Below are 21,771 nucleotides of genomic sequence, written 5' to 3'. Positions count from 1 at the left end.
TATTGGACTGACTTCTGGCCTCCTGTCAGTAGGAGTGTTGGTAATGAAACTGTGGATACTTTTGCTGAAGATTCACCCGATTGAGTGACTATTGGGAGTAGAAGGCTTTTTTTCCTCCGTGTTCATCATTCCTTTTAAGCAGTCCTATACCGTATCAAACATATAAGGAATTGTTCTGATGATTTAGGGAATTTTAATTTTTAAAGATCACCAGGTAATAATGTCCTCATGATTAAAAACAAACTCAAGCCCTATAGAATGCTGTCTTATCCCCCCTGCCCCCGCTTCACACTCTGTAGGTAGTAGTTGTTTTCTTACCAGAAATGTCCTGTGCATATATGTGCATCTATATATACATAGTAATATATATGTAGTATGTAATAAACAGTTATTATATGTGTGTGTTACCAGAGCTGTATGTTCAGTGTGATCCTATTATTTTTTAAAATTTAGCATTTTTTAAAGTAAATTCTGCCTCCAGTGTGAGACTTGAACTCATGACTCCCAAGATCAAGAGTTGCATACTCCACTGAGTGAGCCAGCCAGGCACCCTTGATCCTATTTATTTTTTTAAAAGTGCATAGACACTGTGATGGATGGGTGTGTGTGTACAGTGTCTGTGGAATTAAAAGTAAATGGGATCATGCGAAACACACAGATTTGCATCTTAAGTGTCTTGCTGTATCTTGGACATATTCCCCTATTGGCCGCTATCTCCCTGTTGTTTTTAATGGTTAGAGAGTATTCCGTGTTACGGATGTACCCCAATTTAATCAGTCTCCATTAAAGAACATTTGAATTGTTTTTGTATTTTTGTTTTAAACAGTGCTACAGTGTACATCCACTGCGCACATATAACTGTGTTCTCTAGAACATTAACCATAGATTCTACATTTCAAAGGGAAATTACTGGTTCACCAAGTATACGCACATTTGAATATGTTTTGCCAAAGTGTCTTCTCAAAAGTAGCACCAATTTATACTTCATCAGCAGTGTCTGAGAGTTCAGTTTTCCAGATCTCGCCAATGCTGGTGTTGTCAGAGTCTTGAATCTTTGTCCGTTTAATAGGTGAGTGTGATGTGTAGTTGTTTGGATTTGCATTGTTTTTATGAGTGAGTTTGAACATCTTAAGTTGTACTCTGAGTTTTGTACTTTAAAAAAATGAAATATTGATTCTCTGCCAGACCTATAATTGAAAATATTTTCTGATTTCTCTGCATTTCTTTGTTCTGTTGAATGAAAAACGGATAACTACGGATAACTTGTAGATGCTTGTAATTATAAATGCTTTGATAAATTATAAAAGGGGATTCTTGTCCCCCTTCATTTGAGTAAATGTTTGGCTGTCCTCTGTATGAGGCATGCACATTGTGGTGGTAGGAGCTCTGACCCCAGAGGTGAGTGAGGTTTGGGTCCCTGTGCTGTTAGTGTTGACATAGCTGTAGCACCATTACCATGGTTGAGACTGGCTGCAGACAGGGAGAGGTATTGACATGTGAAGGGCTAGAAGGATGTATAGGAATAAGAATTCTGGGGGTTTGAGCAAGAAGCCTTCAGGAGGGGGGACAGAGCCCTGGTGGAACCTGGGGAATTGACCGTCTGCGGGAGGTGGTCCTGTGGGTGACCTGTGGTAGAAGGGGAAGTGAGGGGTGACTCTGGAGAATGAATGACAGATTCGTGCGCCCAGATATCTGTGTGTGTGTGTGTGAGAAAGAGAGAGAGAGAGTCAGACAGACAGACAGAGACAGCAAGCGAAAGATATGCTGGAGGAGGGATAGGCACAGCTGAGAAACGACAGTGATGGGTCTTATATATTATGAGGCGTTTGATTTGGGTCAATTGAAGGCGTTTGCTCAGGGCAGTCATGATGGGTCTGGGTTAGGGAGATGACACAGTTAGGAGGGCCTGGAAGGTAGGCTCGTTCTCTGTAGGGGTATAGGCTTGAAGGAATAAGAAGAGGTAAAAAGTACAAGTGAGCTGGGAGAGCCAAGTGTGGAGCACCATAAAAATTCTGTTATTTAATTTTTAGCAGAACAAGTGAATATTGCTGTGTTCAAACAGAAGTGTGGCCCAATTTGTGGAGATAGAAAGGAGAGGCTTGAACTTCGCCAGCAGTATGGTACACAGATGATTCCTTTAGTGGGACAGTTGAGAACATTTCGTCGTGACTGCCTGAAGGAACTGTTAAGGAACTGAAGATGGAATTAGGAGTGTAGTCAGGCTTCCAGTAAGGACAGGTGGAAATCATTTGTAGCGCCGTTAAAGATGAGCTTCAAAACAGGGCAGTGGGAGAAGGCAGTGCCGGAAGGTGTGACTCTGGAAAGGAAAAGGTTGTATCATAATACGTGGTTTGGAAAGTGTAGAGTAGCTGAACATGTGACCGAGTGTCTTTGTGTTTCCCTGAAAAACCTCATGTTCTCTTTATTTTCACGTGTATCCTTATCAGACCAATAATCTAAAACATACTTGTGTCATGAGGTGTTTGCATGGTGCCGTGTAACCCTGCCTACATGGAGCTGGGGCCTGGGCCTGGGTGTCGGCAGAGCCTACCTGCGTGTCCTGATGGGAGGTGGGGCCTGGGGGGGGGGGTGTCCTGTTACCCCTGGAGTAGGCTCACAGACTTGGTCCAGAGTGGACATTCTCATTAAAGGGAACACAGAGTCCATGAAATTGAGTAAGTTTTGGCGTTGCTTTTTGAAGGTCAAATTTTTTGTCGTTTTTTTTGGAGTCCTTTTGACAGGTAACTTTGAGTTAAAGTTTATTTGGGTATAAATAGGACTCTGGTCTTTAAGACAAGTTCTGTGTGCTGAAAAATTTGTTCTGATTTGATCATTTCTCCTTGAAAAGAACAACTGTCATCTCAGTAGTGGTTTTTTTTTTCGTAACTTCATCTTTACCTCGAACACATTCATTACCGAATGACGTTACTTCCGTGGTACAGAAGATTTTGTAAACATTTTTTTCAAACTAGCAGTGGTAGGAAAATTGTTAGGATCTCATTTGAGTGTCTTATCGTCTAATCTCACTTTTTCAATTTCTCTGTAATGATTCTATGGTCTAGTTCTAAACGTCAGGAAAGCTAGGTGACTTTACCTAAGACGTGGCCCGAAGGCCTGCGGTTACTCAGCAGTACTCGAGTCAGCTCTGCAGAGGGAAGGAATTGAAGACAGGAGCCTGAGGACTCAGGAGTCGCAGCTTGGAGAGGAAGGCTTCTTGCTGAGTAAGACGGAGATGAGACGCATAAAGGCTGCGGACGTGTAGGGAGAGGCGAGGAAGGAGGAACGTTCAGTAGCATGGGCAGGAATGGGAGAGCGATCTGAGCAAAAGATGAACAAGAACAACTTTTTAATGATACATTGAGACTTCTGGCTGGTCACAGGACCCCAGCCCTGGGGGGCGTGGCCCCAGCGCACTTCCACAGTTTTCCCTTCCCGTCCAGGACCCCATCTGGGCGTGTGCTGCTGCCTCCGCCAGTAGGTCTACCCCTTTCTTGAAGTGAGCTCCGTTTCTTCTTTCGCTCTCAGCACACATGTCACATTGTCAGAGAAGGCGGCCCCCCAGCCCCCGCCATCTCTTCTTTTTTTAAGATCTTCTGTCTTGCTGTAGTTTTCTCCACAGTGCTTATGACACTTGATAATTGTTTTAGTGCTTATTTGACTAACGCCTTTCAGAGAGAAGGAGCAGTGGCTTGCCCCCCCTCACCCTTGCAGTCCTCGGGATTGGCAGGTGTTTCGAACACACTAAGCACTAAGTAAACCTTTGTTTGCTGAGTGAATCAATGAGTTACATGTTTCGATCTTTACTAGTTGGTCTCAAGGACCCAAGAACTATCTTCTTAAAGATTGGACTGGAAAGCCATGTAGCCAAGAAAAAGAATTATTTACCTATGGATCCATTAGCAAGGCCTGTGAAATAGCTACTTTATGTGAGAAGCCTGATGTTAGGAATATGGACTAGAAACATCATGCCTTTTGATTTTTTATTAAAGTATATTTGACTATGTTATATACTTCGATTTGATTGTTAAAGGAACACATCATTTTTGTAGCTTATTGAAATAGGTACAGTCTTTAGTGTTCATTTGGAGAGGTTTAAAATTGTGGAGGGAATCAGCCTGATACTCTTCCCAGTCCTAGCCAGCAGAGTGAGTTTCATTCTGCAGTGATCTCTGGAATGACAGTCTGGCATTTGCAGTAGATGCTGTCGGGTTCACATTTAAAATAAGCGCTAGCGGTGACTTCATCTAGAAAGTGACAGAAGTGCAAAGACTGGTTTGTTTGGATGCTCTTTGGCTTTAACTTTTTCAGGTTTGGACAACAGAATGAAAATGATTAGGGAAAGTTCATTGTATGGGTGGATTTTGTTTTTTTTAAAAAAAATTTTTTTTTAATGTTTTATTCATTTCTAGGAGAGAGAGAGAGACAGCATGAGCAGGGGAGGGGCAGAGAGAGAGGGAGACACAGGATCTGAAGCAGGCTCTAGGCTGTGAGCTGTCAGCACAGAGCCTGACACGGGGCTCAAACCCACGAACCGTGAGATGACCTAAGCGAAAGTCGGACGCTTAACCGACTAAGCCACCCAGGCGCCCCGGATTTTGTTTTTTTTTAAAGAACGAGTTTTGTAGCTAGAAAATTACTGGCTATTGATCTCATCAGGTGAATGAGCCATAAAAAAATTTTTTTTAACATTTATTTATTGTTGAGAGAGAGCACGAGCAGGGGAGAGGCAGAGAGAGAGGGAGACACAGGATCTGAAGCAGGCTCTAGGCTGTGAGCTGTCAGCACAGAGCCCGACGCGGGGCTCGAACCCACGAACCATGAGATCACGACCTGAGCTGAAGTCGGGTGCTTAATTGACTGAGCCACCCAGGCGCCCCCAGGTGAATGAGCTTTTAAAAGTTTATAAGGGATTTGTTTAAAATAGTTCTGAAACCTTTCTCAGTGACAAGTCTGTTGTAAATATTTAGAAAAACAAATACTCAGAATTATTCAGTAGCTGTTGAAGCTCTCTTCTCTGTGCTTGGCCCTGTGCTAGGCCCTTGGGAGGGAGTTACATGGACATACCTGGCCCTTGCCCTCCTGGGACTTTTCAGTATAGTCAGGAGCTCCTTGCAGAGAAATGTAAAGGAATCACAGAGTGAGCGGTTCCTCCCTCCCTTCCTTTTGTTTGTTTGTTTATTTCTTGAACTTGGTTTTAGTGGCAGCATGTTAGAGTACTTTAAGCTGTTTGTTGCTTTATATGTGGTAATACAGGAAGGAGGTAAAGGGGAGAACATTTACAGTACCATGTAAAATAGAAACTTGGATCTTAAGGGTGTTGGCAGCTTTTTAAAGAAGTTTAGATCAGTGAATTTATCCTTTTAAAAAATAAGCTGTTTAATAATAATAGTAACAATAGCTATTATTAATTGATTGCCTGCTATGGGCCAGACACCGTACATATTCATTATTAGTTATTTTAATATTCTCAGCAACTCTACAAGGTAGTTGGTCGTATCTCTGTTTTATAAGCGAGAAGGCTGAGATGTAGGGAAGTAAATTTGCTTAAGCATCATCAGAGCAGATTGCATATGCTGTCTCCAGATGATAGAAAACCTAGTTGAACCGTTACGTGCCCTAAAGTTACACCTGTAGAAAGAAAAGAGAGAGGATCATAGAGATTCTATAATCCATTAATTGAAGAAATAGATAAAAGTTCTAGTATACTGGGATTGATGCCTTGTGCTACTGGTTCATTCATTTTTTCCAGTAATAAACAAAAATGTGTAAACGCGTTTTATGTCTGAGGGATTCTTTATCTTAAGGGTGTTGGTGGAAGTAGAAATCTTCAATTTTGAAAGCCAGTTGCTCCCTTTCCCTGCATCTTTTGGAGTTGGGACACGGTCGTGTGACCTGGGGCCTCCATGCCACCACCTCGGAAGCTAGCGACTTGCAGAAGCAGGCACTTTGTAAAATCTGTGCTCTGCGGTGCCAGGGGATGGAGCCGCATCTGTCTTGCAGAGGTGGGCAGTGACTAAGGCTCAGCTGTAGCGTTCGGTCCCTGCTGTCACTGGTGTGTGCACAAGCTGTGGTGACGGAATCCTGCGTTGTCTCCACTGGGCCAGGTCTGTGGTTTGAATTTTGGGTATTCTTCATTATGTAGCCTTCCAGCCTGACCCTCCTGGGGTGTTCTGTGAGTTGCCTAACATGCTTTAATAACCTCCTTTTCAGTTTCAGCAAAGCCAGAGTTAGTTTCTTTTGTTTGCAACTAAGAACCTTTACTTAGATGATGCTAATTAAGATAATTGACAATACTAAGGAACTCCAGGGTCAAGGTTACCTGCATCTAGATTAGAATTATTAGTGGGAAGAGTTCATATATATTAAGTGAAATAGTTATATGCAGTCCTACTTATTGATTTAATGAATTGGCTGATTTGAATTTGCCTTTTCTAGGTATTGGGGATACAGGAGTGACAAGTTAGATGAGATCCCTGCCCTCATAGGACTTAATTCTGTTGTGAAAAGTAGAAAAAGCAAGAGAGCAAGTAATAATGACCAAGAGTGATAAATGCCACGTTAAAAATAAAGATGGGGTAATGTTATATATAATGGGGTGTGTACGTGTTTAGGAGTTGTGTCTTATAAAACATTGACTTTAACATCATTGTCAGGAGTCATGACTTGGGTCTTTTTAAAAAAAATTTTTTAAAGTTTTTATTTATTTCTGAGAGAGAGAGAGAAGGGGAGGGTCAGAGAGAGGGAGACACAGAATCCAAAACAGGCTCCAGGCTCTGAGCTAGCTGTCAGCACAGGGCCTGACGTGGGGCTCAAACCCACGAGCCGTGAGATCATGACCTGAGCCGAAGTCGGCCGCCCAACTTTCTGAGCCACCCAGGTGCCCCAATGACTTGGGTCTTTGACTGTAAGGCAGTACAGTTTGAATTCACCCGCCTTCCATAACCACCTAGGATACTGGACAAAATACATGAAACCAGCTATTTTCACATACTGAACAATAGGCAGTGGAGAGCTGTAATCCCTGACAGATGGGGAGTGAAGGAGGTGAGCCCTTTGATGGCCCAGCTTTTCTTCTTGGAGGTAGTTTTCAGATCTCAGTGCCTGGAGGGGTATCCCAAATAGAGCCTTTGGCCTTACTGAGTTGAGGAAGCAAAGATTGGAGCTAGGGGAGGCCAAAGTGGTTCTGTTTTGAGGAGCAGGGTTCTGGAGGGAAGGGAGCTGTGCAGAGCTTAAGTTTTCTTAGTGGTTCTCTTAAAATGTTTGATTGAATATCAGTCTGCTGTGCACATGTAGGTGCAGTTCCTGAGGAAGGAGTCCATTGGGAAACTGTAAGCGGAACAATTCTCACAGCTCACATAGGGCTGGGAAATATTTGTGTACCTTGTTAGTTACAGGACAAAGATCTCGCTAGATGCTGTGTTCATTGAGACTCCAGAAAGGCCATGCTTAGTAGTGTGGCCAAATTAATCCTCAAATAAAGGCTTTTCTAGATCTCCCTGGAAAACGTTTAAAAGCGAGTTTCGAAAGGAACAGACTAATCTGAAAGTAATAATAATTGCCTGCAAAGTCCAATACTCTTTAAAGTAATATGACAAAACTTAACACTTAACAGTTTAAAATGTCCAGCATCCAATCAAAAATTACTAAATATTGGTAAAAGCAGGTAAACCTGACTTAACAGGATATCAGTCAATGAAACCAACACAGAACTGAAAGGTATTAGAATTGACAGGCAAGGTCGTTCAAGCAGTTGTTATAACTGTGTCCCGTACGTTTAAAAAGGTGGAGGGTCGCCTGGGTGGCTCAGTCGGTTGAGATCCAACTGTGGCTCAGGTCATGATCTCGCAGTTCATGCAGTTCGAGCCCCACATCAGGCTCTGTGCTGACAGCTCAGAGCCTGGAGCCCGCCTCAGAGTCTGTGTCTTCCTCTCTGCCCTTCCCTGGCTTGCGCTCTGTCTCTGTCTGTCTCTCTCTCAAAAATAAATATTTAAAAAGTTAAAAAAGAAAAAAGTGGAGACTGGAAAGGTGAAACATAATGTGTGAGATGAAAAAATAAACTGGCATTAGTGGCATATTAGACATTACAAAAGAAAAGATTAGTGAATTTGAAGATGCAGAAGAGAAAACTTAATAGAAACAGGCAGAAATAACAGAGATGATGGAATTAGCAGACCAGGTAGTTCGAATGGCTGCTATAAAATGAAGGGTCAGTTTGTGGTTAATGTTGACATCATCGTGCAGGAGTTTTGCTTAGAAAGGACAATTGTGAATGCTACCTGAATTTGGCTTGATGTGTAGTTAAGAGTAGTTGAAAACATTTCAGTAAAGCACTGGGATATGATGGAGGAACTTTATTATGCAAAGCAACGAGTGTGTTAGTTATTTTTTGATATGTAACAATATTACCACCAAGTTAGAAACCGCAAAGTTAGAAACCGCAAAGTTAGAAACTTAAAACATATGCTTAGGATCTCCTAGTGTTTGTGGGTCTGATGCCTGGGTCCGGTTTAGCTGGGTTCTCTGCTTTAGGGCCTCAGGGCTACAGTCGAGATGTTGGCTGGGGCTGTCGTAACAGGTGAGGCATGACAGGGGAAAGATCTCTTTGCAACACATTTGGTCATTGGTGGAATTCAGTTTCCTGTTTACTCTTGGACTGAAGGCCTCTGTTTGTTGCTGCCTGTCAGCAGGCATCTGCCCTTAGGTCCTTGCTGTATGGTCCTTTCCAACAGGGCAGGGCCACTTAACTTTCCCAGAGACGGTAAAGGAGCGTGTCTCTTCGCAAGACAGATGTAGAGTCTCCTGTATGATACCTGCAGAGGTGACGTCCTATCACTTTGCTTGTATTCTCTTGGTGAGCAGCAAGTCCCAGGCCCTGGGTCCAGGAGAGGGCCATGCCACAAGGCCACGAACAGCAGGAGGCCACGTCATAGGAGGCATGATAGGATCTCTCCAGTGTGTGGTGGTGAAGAGTGCATTCTGTGGAGTCTGATGGAGATATCTGGCTTTGAATCTTAGCCCTGTCTCTTCCCAGCTGTGTAAACTGAGCCTCAGTTTTCCTTTCTGTAGAATTGGGAACTAGAATTGGGTGTCTACTGTTTTCGGTATTGTGAAGAGAAAGTGAATGCATAGAAAGTGCTTAGGACTTTATCTTACTAACTCCTACTCATCTTTTCAGTCTCGGTTTAGGTCTCATATATTTAGGGAGGCCTTCTCTGATCCCTCTTTGATCCCTTCTAACCTCCTGTCTAGGTTAGGTTTAAAACACCGTGAGCTTTTTCTTCTCATCACTTCACCCGTTTTCCACTTGAACTTTATAGTTGTGAGGTTATTTATTTATTTAGTATCTGCTTTTTTTTAGCCTAAGCTGCTTGAAAGCAAGGGTTGCGTCTGTTCTGTTCAGTGCTCTATCTTCAGGGCTCGGCACACAGAAGACTCCGTAAATGTTTGCTGAGTGACTGAAAGATTGAGGTTCAAATGCATGTGGTGTTTCTTTGAGAAGGGGTTTTTAGTGTCATCGTACTGTTTTCGCAGGTACCCTGGCTGGCTGAGTCGTCGGCCTAAAAGATCAGTGGTTAGAAACATTCGTGGCCCCGTGTGCCCTGCCCACCAGCTGGGCAGGGGAAATCGAGGTATGATATAGTCTCTAAACCAATGGTAAGGGTCTGCAGAATGGACACTAGCGGTTAAAAAAACAAAAAACCCCCACCAAAGCCCCAAAATATCGCAAAAGAACTAAAAGGCCGAAAGGACGAAGACCTTAATAAAGATCTCTCCGGGTGGACCAGAAGCAGAGGTCACAGTAGGGAGCTGCTGGGCCCTGTAAGTGTGCTCTGCACACCCTGCCTGGCGATGCGGTGGTGTGGAGGGAGTCAGCTAGGAGAAAATTACCTTCTTGAAGCTTCACCGTGCGCGTTAGCATGTTAGAGCAAACCCTCTTCTCCCCGCCGCGGACACGGGAAGGACAGGCTTTCTCAAGCTTGCTCTGCCCACTGTGTAAATTCGCACCTACCCCAACCTGGTAAGGTCTTATTTTTATTTAATGAATGATAAAATTTAGGCTTAGAGTTGAAGTAATTTTTCCTAGTGGTTGGTAAGGTAGGATTCAAACCAGGCTCAGCCCTCACTCCTAGTTATTATTCAGTGTTTGCTTCTGTGGCCTGTGTTGCTAGCAAATACTAGGTTAATTTCATGAGCGCCAGGAACCGTGTGTCTCTTGTGCATTTTGTGTCTAGGACTAGGATCTTGCTTCGCCCTTAATACATGGCTGAGTGTTGGGGTTTCGGTATTATTTTATACTGTATCTCAGCTTCCCAAGTTAAATTATAGTTGATTCTTTAACAGTGTGGGGATTAGGGGCGCTCACCACCCCTCCCCCCATGCAGTTGAAAATGTACATAGACTTTTTTTTAAAGAGACCTAATTTATTTATTTTTAAATGTTTTATTTATTGAAAGAGTGTGAGGGGTGGAGTAGGGGCAGAGAGAGAGGGACACAGAGGATCTGAAGCAGGCTCTGCACCGACAGCTGCGAGTCCCACGTGGGGCTTGAACTCACGAACCGCAGGATCATGACCTGAGCCGAAGTCACTCAACCAACTGAGCCATCCAGACCCAGGCAGCCCGAAAATCCACAGAAACCTTTTGGCTCTCCCAAACATAACTGCTGGTAGTCCACTGTTGGTTAGAAGCCTTACCCACAACATAAATAACTGCTGAACACGTATTTTGTATGTTATCCATACTATATACCGGACATACTAGTACATATTTCTTATTTATTTATTTATTTTTATTTATTTGGTATTTCTTGGCTATGCAGTTCATCTATGAATGTTTTCAAATTGTCACAAATCTCCAAAAACATTTTCTAATATATTTATTGGAAAAAAATCCTCATATAGGTGGACCCGTGCAGTTTAAGCCCATGTAGTTCAAGCCTCACCTGTACTTGTAAAACTTGAGAGTTTGGTAGATAGCAGTAGTGTAATCCAGCCAGTGTAATGTACAACAAAAAATAATCTTCTGTTTTCATCTTGGGTGATTTAGTAAGAGTTTTGTCCCCAAAGAAGGAACATCTCTGTAACCGTTGGTCCCCTCCTGTCACTTTTACATTTACTGTATTCTCAAACTCTCTTGAGTTTTGTTTCTGAAATAGTCATCAATTAAGTTCTTTCTCTACATTATTGTTAATGACCTCTCCACAGATCGGATCTTTAGTCTCTTTTTGGCTTACTGCATTAGTTTTCATAAGAATTTTCAGTTTTGGGGTACCTAGGTGGCTCAGTCGGTTGGGTATCTGACTTTGGCTCAGGTCATGATCATGTGGTTCATGGGTTCGAGCCCCGCGCCGGGCTCTGTGCTGACAGCTCAGAGCCTGGATCCTGCTTCGGATTCTGTGTCTCCCTCTCTTTCTGCCCCTCTTCTGCTTGTGCTCTCTCTCTCAAAAATAAACAAACATTTAAAAAGTTACAAAAAAGAATTTTCAGTTTGACATGCATAAAGTCCAGATTGAATACTACTGAAAGGTTTCTGATAAAAAAAGCTGTCCCCAGGCACACCCCGCAGTAGTCCTGCAGCCTAGAGCAGGTCTTCCCAAACTTTGTCACCTCAGGGTCTACACGGGCACGGTAGAATACAAGAGGCTGTTTTTGTGGGATCTTGGCTCTGCTGAAACATTCGTGGCCCTGTGGGCCCTGCCTCCTAGTCGGCAAGCTCTCTTACCTCACCGCTTGCTGGTTTCTCGTGTCTGCTCTCTGATACGCTTACTGTACCAGCTAGGGTGCTTTTGGATGCAGGTGTGGAGATCCTGACCCAAACTAGCTTCGGTTGGAAGTGCAGAGTTAGGGTGGCCTCTAGGGCTAATTGATTTGGTGGCACAGTAATGTCTTCAGGGACCCAGTTTTTTCCATCTCCCCTCGAGTAGTGCACTCGCTGGCTCCATGCCCAGATGGATAAGGTGGCGGCACCGGTTCGAGGACTTGTGTCCACACACCACAGTGTGCACTGGAAGAAGAGAGAACTCCTCCTTGTAGCCGTATAGGAATGTGGAAACGTTGCCTTGAAACTCTTTGGCAGACTCGTCTGGGTTGTAGGGCTGTTTCTGAAACACTCGCTAGGCAGGGAAATGGGGTTACGTTTGACCAGTTGGGCATCATCATGGCGCTGGCCACCCTGTCCCCTGAGCACATGCCTAACTGGGATGATGTGCACATGGGTCTTGAACAAAATCAGCTTCTGTTATCTAGGAAGAAAGGAGAAGTCGGAGGCTGAGTAAGTAGATAACCCTGACTCTATTTTTGTGTTTAACTTAAAATTTTAGATGTTATTTGTTGACTTTCTATTAAGGTAGGTGAATATTTAACTTGAACCTACCAGCCTTGCCGCTTTTCTCTTTCCATCTACCCATTATGGTTACATTTTTTTTTTTCATTAAACATTGGTATTTAATTATGGTTATGTAAGTTCAGTGTGGAGCTATATTGTATACTATGATTACATTTCCCTCCTTGTATCGTTTTGTTTTTCCTGGAATTAACAATTGTATTTCCGTTTGCTTTGTTTTCTAGGTCCTTGTGACTGGGTTTTCCCATACCTTCCATAAGGCTCTCTATATAGTTTTTTGCACAAACATAATCAGATAGCTAGTTCTCCTGTCCCCACAAGAATCTTCTTAGGGGACCCTTCATCAAGCCTCACCTGTATGTAAGTCTTGCTCTTTGGGTCTAATCGTAATACTTTGCAAATCTCCTTCAGGGTTGTGCCTTTTATTTCTTGATTCTCTAACCCTTACTTTTCTCCTGTTTTTATCTTTCATTTTGCTGGAGCACATCTTTCAGTACTTCCTTTGGAAGGGTACATGAAAGGTTAACTTTTTGAGACCTTGTCTGAAAGTATCTTTAATCTGCTTTTCCCTCCTGCTTAGAAGTTTTGGTTGGGTATGGAATTGTAGTTTGAATATAATTTTTACTGAGAACTCTGAATATATTACTTCATGGTCTTCTAGCTTCATGTAGCAGATCTCATTTGTATTCTGGATTCTATTAAAACAACAACTTGGAAAAGTTAGAGAACATAATGAACTTCCAGGTANTGGGTTCGAGCCCCACGTCGAGCTCTGTGCTGACAGCTAGCTCAGAGCCTGGAACCTGTTTCAGATTCTGTTATCTCCCTCTCTTTCTGACCCTCCCCTGCTCACACTGTCTCTCTTTCTCTCAGAAATAAATAAAATATTAAAAAAATTAAAAAAAACTTAAAAAACCTGTGTACCTGCCTACCCCTCTTTCACTTGAGTTTTTACAAAAACCCCAATATCTAATTTCAGTTGTGAATATTTCAGTATATATGTCTAAAAGGTAAGGACTGATTTCTAAATTCTAACCCCAGTAGCATTATCATACCTTAAAAAGATTAACAGTAATTTTTCACATATCCAGTAAGAGTTCAGATGGCCTGGATTGCCTCATAATGATAGGTTTTCAAAACACGTGATTCAAACAGGATCTAAGTAAAGTCCATCACTTGTCATTGATTGACAGATCTGTTAAGCCTCTTTGAATCTGTTGACTGCCTCTCTGCATCTTTTTTTTCCCACCTGACTTTCTTTGTTGAAGAAGCTGTGTCTTCTGTCTCCTCTTTCCTCTAGTCTAGAGGTTGAGTGAGTCCCTGGGGTGTCATTGACATGTTCCTCTGTCCCTTGTATTCTCTGGTACTTGGTAATAAGGTCAAGAGGCTTGACACATTCCGGATGTAATTCTTTCTCTTTGGTTTTCGTTGGGAGGAGGGTGGTCGGTGGGGAGACTACTACGTGGGTGACGGGCTTCCTTTGGGAGGGACACAGTATCTGGCTCTGTTAGCAGCCGTTACATATTACGTACACCCATTAATTTATTAGTTGATTTCGGCCCTTTTTGTGTGACCCCTCCCCCACGTTTTGTTGTTCTTGTTCTTTCTCTGGAAGTTTTAAGGATCTGTTCTTTGTCTCTGGTGCTGCGGAACTTTGTAGTGACGTGCTTTGGCATGGCTGGTTTCGCTGTGCTGGACCCATCCTTTGACTTTGGAGGTACCTGTTCTTCAGATCTGGGTGTTTCTTGTATGCTTTCCTTGAAAACTGCTTTTCTTGGGTCTTCTCAGGTGACGTACACTTTGGTTATCTTCTCTGTTTGCTATTTAACTCTTCTTGGGAGGTACTTTTCAACTTTTATCTTCCATCAGGGTTATCATTTGTGCTTTGGTTTTTTTTTTTTTTTCCCCTTCCTTAAGTTTATTTACTTACTTTGAGAGAGAGAGGGTGTGTGGGGGAGGGACAGAGAGAGAAGGAGAGACTGAGAATCCCAACCAGGCTCTGCGCTCCCAGTGCTCCTGCTTGATGTGGGGCTGGAACCCACAAACCATGAAATCATGACCTGAGTGGAATTCAGAGTCAGATGCTTAATAGACTGAGCCACCCGGATGCCCTGCCTTTTTTTTTTTTTTAAACTACCGTCTTGTTTTACTTCATGGATACATGTATTCTTTTACCTCTTCAAGCACACACAATACAGTTTAACACCATGATATAGTTTAGCTCCGTTGTTGTTTTGTTTGTTTTCCCTCTTAATGGCATTGTCTCAGTTTCCTCTGGATTCTCGCTTTTCTGCTTGTTTTGATTTCTGTCTTTAATGTTGGCACCTTTTCTCAAATATTTGGCCATTTCGGGGCTGGTGTCTTTTACTTTTGAGTAAGTCGTGGGGAAATTGATGGAGGCTTTTTGTGAGGTGTGAGGCTGGCTCCTTTATGAAGGCTTCGTATGGAGATTGAGGAGCCCACCAATATGAGTGTCCCCAGTGCTTTCACTCCAGGCCTCTGGATGTCGCCTGAGTGTCCCCAGGCCTAGGGGAGAGGGAAGGGATAGTCCTGTTGCTGATGTTCTGCAGGCAGAATCGGGGAAGGGAACTGGAGTCCACAGTTGTGTCAAGACTCTTCACGAGTTCGGTTTTTAGTCCCCTGCCTCAGAACTCTTCTCTGCTGTGCCGGGTATGTCCAGGTCTGGAGCGTCTCTTCATTCCCCCGTAGATTATGCCTTTGGGCCCCTTGCAGACGTGGTGGTGGCCAACCTGGACGGAGCTTTGCTGCAGTGAGATCTTGCTATCTTTATTTTATTCACTTGTTTACTGAAATGAACTCTGAAATGTTGTGAGTGTACTACAAATAACATCTATTTCCTGAACCACTTGAGAGAAAGTTGTTGACATGATGTCTCTTATTTTTTGAATATTGTAGCACACAATTCCTACAAACAGGGACATTCTCTTGCATAACAGTGATCCTGCCACCAGAGGCAGGAAGTTAACATTGATCCATCACAGCTGGCTGATCCCTGAGACCCCCCCCCCCCCCCCCCCCCNNATTCATGTCATGGCAGTTCCCCAGGGCTGTTCTCTATGGGAAGAGGATATGGCCTAGGATTACTTACGCATTTTATCGTCATGTCTTTTCAACTGTTTTGATCTAGAACACTTCCTCATCTGGTCTCTCATTTAGGACGTTGCTAGTTTTGAAGAATACAGGCCAGTTATTTTATAGTCATCCATGTGTGTTTGTCTCGTGTTTCTTTATATTAGATGGTATCGTAGACGCGATGCTCTATTTTCCTCACTGTGCTGTTAGGTGGTAATCTGCTGGCGTTCTCTTTCTGCTGTAACGAATTACCACAGGGCGAGAGGCTTAAAAACCACAGATTCACTGTAGTGCAGTCCTGGAGTTCACAATTCCGTCATGGAGCTCACCTGGGCTCAAGTCCAGGTGCGAGCCAGCTGCTGTTCCTTTTGGAGGCTCTGCCGTAGAATGTCTTTCCTTCTTTTTCAGCTTCCAGAGGCTGCCCACGCTCTTTGGCTTCTGGTCCCTTCCTCCATTTTCAGAGTAGCCTCTTTGGACCCTGTCCATTTCCTGCTGCTCTTGTCAGCTTCCTTCCTCTTTCACTTTTAAGGATTGTTGTGATGATACTGGTTAATCTCTTTATTTTAAAGTCATCTGATTAGCAAATTCAATTTTTCTGCAACCTTGTTCCCCCTGTGCCCTGTAAAGTAACACGTTCACAGGGTGTTAGGATCAGGACGTGTGTGTGTGTGGGGGGGGTGACGTTATTGTGCCATCTGATTTCAGTTTGTCCTGTTTCTGATAATACTCACTTTGATCACTTGATTATGGTGGTGCCTTCGGACTTCTTCATTTTAAAGTTTCTCCCCCGCCCTTGTAATTAATGTGTGTTTTGTGTAGAGGTACTTGAGACTATGTAAATAGCCCATTATTAGTAAACAGACTTCTAATTTAGTCACTTATTTTATATCACTATGAGTACCTGATTTTCTGTTTTATGTAATGGGTAGTAATCCGTAATTGTAGTTATTTGCTTTAATGCTCCAGTTGTCCAGAATTTTGTCAGTAGAAGCTCCTTCAAGTTGGTATCTGTGTCCTTTTGGCATGTCTCCAGTATGTTTTGAGTACTTTCCAGGCTTATCTTGAACTTCTGTCTCAGCCCGGGAATTGGAATTGGCCAATTTTTCCAAGGAGCCCTATTTTTGTTTTTTAAATAATCCTTTATTTTGAGATAATCATAAACTCACAAGAAGTTGCAACCATAGTATAAAATCCCATGCACCTCCTTTTTTCCAACTTCTTCCAATGGTTAACTTTATGTAGCTCTAGTACAATATCACAATCAAGAAATTGATGTATCCAGTACATTTCGGTTAATTAGACAACAGACCTTATTCAGTTTTATTCTTTTTTTTTTAATTTTTAATGTTTTATTTCTGAGAGAGAGAGAGAGACAGAAACAGCTTGAGCAGGGGAGGGTCAGAGAGAGACGGAGATACAGAATATGAAACAGGCTCCAGGCTCTGAGCTGGCAGTCAGCACAGAGCCCAACGTGGGGCTCTAACCCACGAACTGTGAGATCGTGACCTGGGCCGAAGTCAGACACTTAACCGACTGAGCCACCCAGGCGCCCCCAGTTTTTATTCTTTAAACCTGCGTGTGTGTGCTTGCGTGCGCATGTGTAGTTCCTTGTAACTTTATACCATATATAGAGTTGTGTACCTACCCCTACACTCACGATAATAGAGCTGTTCCCATCACTTTAAAAGAACTCTCTTTTGCATTGCACCCTCTTTGAATTCCCAACAGCCGTATAACCATCAGTTTATTCTTCATGTCTGTAGTTTTGTCATTTCCATATGTTATATGAATAGAAGCATACAGTGTGTAGCCTTTTGAGATCAACTTGTTTAACCATAATGCCCTTGAGGTCCATTTGTTGTTGAGTGAATCAATAGTTAATTTCTTTTTATTGCCAAGTAGTATTCCATCGAATGGATGGATCAAGTTTGTTCAGCCATTCACCTATGGCAGGACATTTAGGTTGTTTTCCAATATATTGTGTAATAATATGAATGAAACTGCTTTCAACGTTTGAGTACAGGGTTTTGTATGAACGTAAGTTTTCCGTTTCCTGGTGGTAGATCCCCAAGAGTGAGATACCTGGGTCATAAGGTGAATGTGTGTTTAGCTTTGTGAACAGCGGCCAGACCGCTTTCCAGAGTGTCTGTACCGCGTTTGGTTTCCACCAGCAAAGTATGTGGGATCCAGTTTCTCTGTATCCTTCTCACCATTTGGTGTCATGACTGTTTTTCATTTAGCTGTTCTAATAGGTGTAGTGATATCCTGTTGTGGTTTTAATTTGCATTTCCCTAATGACAAGTGATGTTGAGCATTTTTTCATGTGCTTATTTGCTGTGTCTTCTTTGTGAAATATCTGTTCATGTCTTTTGCCCATTTTCTGATTGGACTGGTGTTTTTCTTGCTGTTGAGTGAAAGCGCTGTGTATTTGAGAGGCGAAGTCTTTGTTGGCTATGTGGTCTGCGCGTGCTCTCTCCCAGTCTGTATGGAGCGTGTCGTTTCATCCTCTTAGTTTTTTTCAGAGCAAAAGTTTTGAATTTTAATGAAGTTCAGTTTAGTAAATTTTTCTTAAGTGGTTTGTGCATTTGGTGTCAAGTTGAAGAACTCTGCCTAGAGCTCTGGCTCTTTTTCATGGAAATGGCATTTAACACCCAAGACCTGAGCATTGGGTCTGCTCACCGCTATTACGGTGTGCACTTCTAGGCGCTCAGGGGACAGAGCCAGACAGTATGTGTGTGTCCCGAGCCTTTCCAGGTTTGAGGGGGCTTCATGGTCTCGCTGCCTCCACGTGTCAACACTCATTCTGTGGCTTCCTTCATTCTCCTCTAAGTCCGCTACCATAGTCCATCTTCTCTGCACTAAAAACCTGTTTCTCCATCACCGTCTTTCTCATTTTATTTGTCTTTATTGATTTTAGGTAGATTTTATGTTCACTGGAGTTTTGTGAGAGTACAGAGGTAAATGCATGGCTTACCCTCTATGTGGAATGTATTTATTGAAGCTGTAATATTTCCCTCTCAGATCAGTTTTTGTCTTTGATTATTTTTTTTGCACTGTCACCCTTTTTCATCTTCCACCCTGATTGTGCTATTCCACAGCCTATAATCTTCCATGATTCTCATTTCCATGGAACGAAGATACCGTATTCAGATTCTCTTTATTGTCATACCTCTGCTTACCTTTCTGATCTCCTTCTGCAGCGCTACTATATTTGTTCCATGTAGAGCTATGTAAGTAGTTCACAGTTGCCCACGTGTGTTATATTCTTCTTTTCTCTTAGCTTTCCTTTGGAGCACACTGTCTGTACTTCTTTTACAACATTTTCTATAGAGCACAGATCCTGGCATATAGTGGGTGCTTGGTGCATTAAACAAACAAATAATCCTTCCTCTAAAATAACGCCGCCCAAACTGCTTTTGCCTATCTTTCATTTCCTAATACTATGGCACATATAATACAATTTTCAAAGCAACTCTGTACACCACTGTTCATCTTACATAAATGATGCTGAATGCTGTCATATTGCCCAAGGTCCATAGGAGTTGAACTACATTTAACAAGCGTTTGTGTATCTTATGTGGCAGGCCCTGATTTAGATGCTAGAGACTCTTGTGGAACAGAGCTGATAAACGTGCCCCTCATGGGGCCAACGCTACAACGCTTACATTCCAGCCCTTGTGGGTTGGTGTGAGGAGGTCTTCCATAACCTTACTCACTCACCTCAGATGCCCTCTCCTGTAGTCTTCCCTAACCCTCCTGCAACGAGGCAGGAACGGGGTAGAAAGAATAGCTCTGTCTTCTGTGTTCTCATTAGTTCCTTTTTGTGTTTACATGTGCACAGCTTTATTCTAGAAAGTATTTGTAATACCATTATTTGTATTTGGGGCCTTTGCTAAATTGAATTGCTGTGGGTAAGACTTGATTTTTTTCCTGGTATCTAGGATGCTTGGCACATAGTGTGTAATATTCTCAGTGATTCTCTGAATTCGTTAATAGAGATTTACATTTACCCACGATCGTCATTTACTAATAGCAGGTCACAGTATTCTTCCTTACTCATTACTGCCTCCGTGTAAAGGTACAAACCAGTTTCAGAACCTCCACTCTGTATTCTTAGATGGGTATACTCTGAAAGAGGTCATCTATGGGTAAGTTTTTAGTGCAGTTTAATAAATAAACTGTTTTGTTTGTGGTGTTTCTGGAAGTCTCTAGTCTGGAGATGGAGGCTTCACTTCTGTCTCTCTCCGGTATCCTCATCTGGTGGGACCGGGGTTATTTGTCAAAGAGGATACTGAGAACAATATGTTAGAATTTACCAGCCTTTTTTCAAGTGCAAGAAAATCAATTATTTCAGTAGATCTAGAATATTTACTTTCAAACATTTTGCAGACAGGTACCTTGTAATTTTCCTTCGTATTTGTTTGCATATAAAATGTTGAGCTTATCTACAGCTATTTCACAAACCAGGCCAACCTGGTGGCTTATTATTTCTTTGCTCACAGTTTTCCAGTCTGGGCAGGACTTCTTCCTCTATTCCACGTGGCAGCTGGGGGACAGGAGAGTCTGAGATGACTTAGTCCTTCACATGTACAGTGTCTGGTGCTCCTTCCTCCGTGCGGTTTCACCCAACACGTGCTTTCTCACAGCGTGATCTTGGGGTAGTTGGACTTGGTGGATTTCAGAGGTGGTGACCAGATTGTAGAGGGGCTGATGGCAGAGCTGCTGGGTCCCCTGAGGCCTTAAGCCTGGCCCCAGCCCAGTGTCCTCTTCGCCAGCTTCTTCAGGGCTGGGGTGAGTCGTGGGCCCATCCACAGTCAAGTGGAGGAGATTGTAAGGTGTGGACACTGGCCAGATTGATTGGCTTACTGGGGCCACCAGGGAACACTCCACTACACGAACAAGTATCTTTCTGAAGGGAAAAAGAGAAGAAAGATGACTTTTCTGTTCTTTTTGTTTTGTCTAATCTTGCTGGTTTATTCATTTTGTAATGCAGCATTTGCCAGAGCTCCGTTCAGATAGCTGTCTACTAGTAATATAATTTGTCGAATTCAGTTAGACCGTGTATTGGTCGGGTTCATAAATCCACATTTGGGGGTGGGGAACAAAAGATCATGAGTAGTTTATGGGGTGCTCGCCTCCAATTTACACCTAAGTGAAAGTACCAAAGTACTAGATAGAAACCCCGAATATGGACTTTGTGAAGTAAGTGACATAAATCTCCTTTTGGGTCACATGTTACAGTTCATGAAACATCTCCGGCTTTTCTCTGGTAATCCTGTGCCTGTCCTTTGTACAGGAGAACGAAGAGATAGACCATCTCAGATCTTCTGTAAGAAATCCAAACGGATCTCTTTTTTCTTAATGTACTGGATGTGACAGTGGTTTATTTCATTTAATGGCTCTCATCTTGATTCCATTTTGAGGTCACGCTGCTACTAGGCATGGGGTGTGACAGTGGAAATTCGTCAGAAACATTGTGGCTCATCGACCATATAACCAGAATCCTTTGCAAAGCCTAAGGTGAGGTGCAAATTTTGGGGGGCTGACCCCAGACTTCGCATATACAGAAGTCTTAGAAGGGATCTGGGTGATGTAAAGTCAGGAGCGGTGCATGGGGGTAATATCACCCCTACCAGGGTAAAAATTTTTGTTGGGCATGGGGGAGTGAAAAAATTAGGTATTAACAATGGTTTGTGGCCCTCTGAAAGTTAACCCTACCTGACAAAATATTTCATGCTTCATTTTTCTTATTAAGGAGAAATTTAGGGGCGCCTGGATGGCTCAGTCGGTTGGGTGGCCGACTTCGGCTCAGGTCATGATCTCACGGTTCGTGGGTTCGAGCCCCACGTTGGGCTCTGTGCTGACAGCTAGTTCAGATCCTGGAGCCTGTTTCACATTCTGTGTCTCCCTCTCTCTCTGACCCTCTGCTTCTCACGCTGTCTCTCTCAGAAATAAATAAAAAATGTTAAAACAATTTTTTTTAAAAAAGGAGAAATTTAATTTAAATTAAGTTTCCCCCCTCCCCCTGAAGATGGGAATAATTTTAAAAAGATTGAGGAACATTTTCCTGTGAGAATTATGCTGACCTCACACCTGTCCCCTGGGACCTGGGCCGCCCCACCGTCCTGGGGAGACATATGTATCATTTGGTTAATGCTTTTAAAGAGTCAGATTTTACCGACATTAAATGGAATTTCTTTTAAAATATCTAGAGAGGGAAAATATTTTACTCTGTGGCGTTTTGCATCTGCAGATGGATACTTACTTTATCCAAGCACTGCAGGGATGGATCCTGTTCGCGGATTTAGACACCTTTTAGCTTCTGTTAGCGCCCCTC

General features: G+C 42.9%; 1 protein-coding gene across 4 annotated transcripts in view; it reads left to right on the top strand.

Moving 5' to 3' along the window:
- Positions 1-21,771, top strand: part of DYRK1A (dual specificity tyrosine phosphorylation regulated kinase 1A) — a 146,943-nt gene that overhangs the window by 8,155 nt on the left and 117,017 nt on the right. The window contains exon 1 of one of the 4 annotated variants that reach the window (XM_077765444.1): positions 9,612-9,629. The exons of 2 other annotated variants lie outside the window; for them this stretch is intronic. The gene's annotated coding sequence lies outside the window, so the exon portion shown is untranslated. Of the gene's footprint in view, positions 1-9,611; positions 9,630-21,771 lie in introns of those variants that run through there. One more of the 4 variants, XM_077765445.1, reaches the window with a different exon arrangement.

Source organism: Crocuta crocuta, unplaced genomic scaffold (assembly GCF_008692635.1).
Source record: "Crocuta crocuta isolate KB4526 unplaced genomic scaffold, BGI_CrCroc_1.0 scaffold84, whole genome shotgun sequence".
Classification (NCBI taxonomy): domain Eukaryota; kingdom Metazoa; phylum Chordata; class Mammalia; order Carnivora; family Hyaenidae; genus Crocuta; species Crocuta crocuta.
The sequence above is the reverse complement of the archived record's forward strand: the minus strand, read 5'-3'. Positions and strand labels throughout refer to the sequence as shown.